The following is a 5,260-nucleotide window of genomic DNA, read 5'->3' as shown; positions in this document are numbered from 1 at the left end:
AACACTGAATTCTCAATGAGTATCTTGAAACTGTGACCACTAGAAAGAGAATTTGTTTCTTATTTAGCATTATTACTTCCATGTATTGCATTGATGCTGATACTTCATAAACATTATAAAACTTGGTTTTATATGATAATTTTGAATTTTGACTCGTTTAATATAAATTCATATTTTAACTGCTTATGAAACAATCAATTCTCGAGGTAGTGTCTGAAACCCTTACCATTAGATTACGAAAACATTCTAATTATCCATTAATAATTTTCATAAATTTTATCTAAGCTGATACTTCATTAACACTATAAAATATCCTTTTATATGATAATTTTGACTGACTCGAATTAAAATTCATATTTTCAAGTGCTTATAAACCACTGTATTCTCAAGTATTCTCCACCAATTTTACAGATTTAATTGACTATGTTTTTCAGAGATGGCAGTAAAGCAGATCTTTTAAGGCTTGCTGAAACATGAATTAACATTTTCACCACTTTGAAAAGTTTTAAACATCCTACATCTATAATGGACTAGAAGATTCCGATAAATTTAATAATTTTATGCAATTCACTTTATATTTTAAGGCCAATAAATGTATAAAATGTAATAATGTATTCTAAAATTTTTATATGCCCACGAATATTTTCAATTATAAATCATTAGTGATCTTTGTTGCTATATTTGATTTCAATCAAATTTGAACTTGAAATGTGTATAACAAATAATTATCTTTTTACATATCTAGATTTATGATTTTAATCTTATGAACTACAACTACGTATGAAAAATCATGTATAACATTTTCAAAACTTAAAAATACAGGACAGACAACTTTTAACTAGAAAAGAGTTTTTTTTTTTTTTTTTTGTGATTTGATAAATATCAAATAAAGGTTTTAATACCTACTTATAAAAAAATTTATGACTTATGAGTAAAGTTTTATGGACATTTGTGATGTTTTTTTTTGTTTATATTTTCAAAAATATTAGTGATCATAATATATTCATATGCTTAATTAATATAGCCAGTTTGTCGGATCCTTTTTTTTAATCAACAGAAGGGGTCTATAGGCAAATTTTATACGATTTAATTAATTTTGAAATATAGAATATTGGTAGATTCTTCTAATATTCTATCTCTATGATATAATTATTTTATTAATTATTTTATCTTACAGTACACCTCAAATAGTGAAATTGAGCGCATTATGTATTTTATTATATTGTCATGCAGATTTGAAGGTGTTTTGTATAGGCAACCCTACTGCACTTTCAAAATTTTCAATATTATTCCTCACAAACCATTGCATATTATATAAAAATTATCTACTCATTTATGACTTTGTTGCAGTGTAACTGTCCAAATTCTGAATTTTTCATAAATTTTTGTGTTAAAACTGAATTTATTATTAGTTATTACGTTATCCAAAACTCCAAAACTAAATCCTTTAATACTGGCCCCTTTGGATAAAATGTTCAAAGACCGAGACAAATTCGTCCCTAGATGCGTCTTCCAATTAGTAATGTTTTTCAACTCAATTATTTAGACGGTAAATGATGATTTAAATGTGCAGTTTAAAAAAAAAACTTGCATGAAATTTGGTTTAGCAATTTTTAATTTTAAAATTGAAATTCAAAATTCTTTAGAACAGAAATTTGATCTCGAGGTGTCACTGCGTTGAACCCTCTAAGATTTCGAAACGAAACAACCAATATTAAAAATGTTAGTATTTCAATTTGAATCTCAAAATCTATAGATGAATATCATAACAACAGATTATATCATGTGTTGAAATAACGAGTTGTAAATTGCAAAGTTTTAGAAAAGTTATGTTATACAATATAAAACTTTTTAATATTTATTTTATTTACTTACTGCAAGTTTGCATATATAATTATATGTTTCAGTAATAAAAGTTTAACATCACCCTAAACGGTATGATAATACTGAACCTTCTACATTTTAATTACCAAAAGCAACAAAAAAACTATAAACAATTACGACTTGGTACAATTTGTACGAAATATATTCACAATTGCAAACGTCAAAGTCATATAATATTCTATGTAAATAAAACAACTATATTACTTATTATACGTAGGTACAAGTTACAAAAGGTAGACTTTAAACATCTTTGCAATAGCGTAAATATTCTTAATTTCGCAGTGTGTTTCATCATTATCTATGATTAGTACTATTATTATGTATAAAGTTATAAGTCACGGGAATCCCTCTTCTCCAAGACTGGATAAAATACAATTCAAAAACTTTCATGCAAATCTCAATACATCTGATGGCGCACGGTTCTACAACCTGGAAATAAAAAACGATATAAAAATCGGCGTTTAAAACCACGTCCTACCCCAAGATCTCCTTCTATCACAGTCAAGCGAAGACGAAGATCGATTTTAAATTACCACTAAAAATAAATATTAACTAACATTAGCATGTATATCACTATATCACTAACTAAAAATATTAGTAATTGTAATTTGTTATTTGTAATTGAACACGTTAGTAAACTTGTAATAGCATGATAAAATGCTGAAACATTTTAATTTTAATAAATAAATAAAAAAAAAACTTTATAAGTACTGTATATTTGCATAAATATTTGTTTCCCTCAAATATATTTTTGAAAAACCTTAGTGGTCGTTCGACGTGTTTGAAACTCAAGATTCTGGTATTTTGGATGATGCCGATCAAAAGCGGTATCTGTTGTGGACACCGTAAATGCCGTTTTTACCCCACATTGGGGTCTTGGAATTCCGAAATTTGAATTTTTTAGTCGAGTGTTACTCGGCCGGGTTTCGATGTATGGGGCATAGTTACTTCACGGAAATTTCTGTTTAAAGTCGTTTTACATAAAGTGCTTCGGTGGTAGCAGTGTCCTATGGCTCCTTGTGCCCCTCCCCCCATGGATATTTTAAAAAATGTTTAATATTTGTTCCACGTTTCTGTTGTTCACAAGTTCAGTTTTTCGTAGGTCTGTGATCAAAATCGGCGTCCCGTGGTGACACTGTAGAATTCATTTTTACCCCTATTTTTGGCGTCGGAAATTAGGATTTTGCAGTTTTTGGACTTTGTCGCCACGAAACAATTAATTTTTTGGTGGTTAGAGCGATTTTTTTCTACGCATCGTTTAGACGTTTTTGTAAAAATTCGAACGCTACCAAAACCGAAGGAATCGGACGTTTTGTTGCGAAGTTACGATTATATTTTTATTTTTGGCACTTAGATTTTACGTATTTTTCGAATTTTTTGAATTTGAGTTTTTGTTTAATCTTTTCGAAATTTGAGTGCTGACTCATAAATGCTACGACGAGTTTGAAAGGTTAAAAAAATCGAATGGCTTGTTTTTTCGTACACGCATACTTTTCTGTATGGTACCTATACCACCGTATAACGATTTAACGAAGTATCTATTTGAACTTTGTTTTTTTACACGTTTTATGTTTGTTAAGGTTTCAACGTTTAGCAATTACGCCAACAGCATAAAAAATAGTTTATTTATAAATAGTTTTTCATCAAATCATATAGAGAATACATCTATTTAATGTTTATAGTGTTTATATCCCTCGTTTAGCGTTAAGAATTCAATATGTACCTAAGCGATTTCGTTGTGTATACGACCATCATTTTTAAAATGCACGACGCAGTCAGTAGATTACTTCTGATCACTTCAGACTCAAATCTGCTCGAATACAACATTTCATTTATTATTTATTAGTTTTAATTATATGTGTATATTTAATATGCAATATATTAGTATGATTGGTAGTAATTTGTTTTGAATTTCACAATATAACTTCGGTAATATTTATAGGAGATAAAGATTTAAATTTTATGGACATCGAACTATAAAAATAAATTATTATGATTTATTTACATTGTTAAGTATTCAAATAATGAATCGTTATATGTATAAGATATATAACATATAAGACCGTTTACTTAAGTTCAATTAGTTAACCAGTGGACTGTAATGTCCGGAGAATATTAATGCATAATAAATGCTTACCTGCAACTATCTAAACACTTAAATAATACATACATATATAGTTTAATGTTATTACTTTTTGACTTTTGTCTTACTAGTTACTATGTATCTATGTTAAGACTCATAATATTTATACAACTGCCTGCTGAATTTACAAAGTATACAATATTATTGGAAATTTATTTCATTATATTATGCTCAGTTAATCAGTTTTGAAATTGTATGTGTACATGAAAATATTATAATATTAAACATTTTTGAATTCGGCGGCCAGAGATAAAATGTAATAAGTTGAATATTCTAATCCGAATTGATATGATGTTTTTCATCCATGATTGTGGTTTAGTGATATAAAACATTGTTTATCTATTGATATAACCGTTTGTATTTACTGTCTGATTTATATTTCATATCTTTTTGCAGTTTTATATTCGTATTTGTATTTAAATTTCAACTTTAAATTGTTTTCAAGTATTTTGAAATAGGAATGAAGTTTGTCTGTTAGTTTTTGTTTGATTATTTCCATTTCTGAATTATTCAGTGTTGTCCACGTACTAGTTGTCATAAACAGACTTTCGATCTCTTTATGGTGTGTAGTAGTGACATTTTATCCTCCAACCATTATACATAATTAACTGACAATTTTTTTTAGATGGCAGTACAGCAGATCACTTAAGGATTGCTAAGACATGAATTAACGTTTCTAACACTTGACAAAGTTACAACATCCTACGTTGAAAATGGACTAGACGATACTGATAATAATAATGGTTTTATGCAAAGTACGAGTAATGGGTATAGAATATAATTGTGATTCAATTAATAGTAGTGTTACTAAAAGTCATGTAACCTTGACCATTATATTAAGTAATGATGCTTATTTACCATTATTAACTTTCATATTTTTCAGATTGCAGTGCAACAGATCACTCAAGGCTTGCTGAGCATGAATTAACATTTTTAGGCGCTTGGAATAGTTTCAACATCCTATGTTTAATATGGATTAGAAGGTATTAATATTAATAATGGTGTTTTTGCACGGTACGTGAATGAATGTAAATGATAGCAACATAATAGAAATGTAACAAAAAGTTAATGTTATGAAACCCTTACCATTAGATTAAGTAAATGATTCTTATTTAGCATTATTAACTTCCATGTATTTCATTGATGATGATACTTCATAAACACTATAAAACATGCTTTAATATGATATTTTAATGAGATTATAAATTCATTTTTTATAAACTTTTTTAGAAA

The 5,260-nt window shown here is 27.7% G+C and overlaps 1 long non-coding RNA gene across 2 annotated transcripts; it reads left to right on the top strand.

The window, feature by feature from the left end:
• Positions 1–4,524: 4,524 nt before the first annotated feature.
• Positions 4,525–4,963, top strand: LOC113559135. 2 transcript variants are annotated; one of them, XR_003405882.1, is made up of 3 exons: positions 4,525–4,589; positions 4,653–4,795; positions 4,911–4,963. It is a non-coding gene; the product is annotated as an uncharacterized LOC113559135 (long non-coding RNA). The 2 variants fall into 2 exon arrangements; XR_003405881.1 differs by having other exon boundaries at positions 4,653–4,782; positions 4,911–4,962.
• Positions 4,964–5,260: the final 297 nt, after the last annotated feature.

This window comes from Rhopalosiphum maidis, chromosome 3, assembly GCF_003676215.2.
Source record: "Rhopalosiphum maidis isolate BTI-1 chromosome 3, ASM367621v3, whole genome shotgun sequence".
Lineage (NCBI taxonomy): Eukaryota > Metazoa > Arthropoda > Insecta > Hemiptera > Aphididae > Rhopalosiphum > Rhopalosiphum maidis.
Note: the sequence above shows the minus strand (reverse complement) of the source record. Positions and strands in the feature narration are given on the sequence as shown.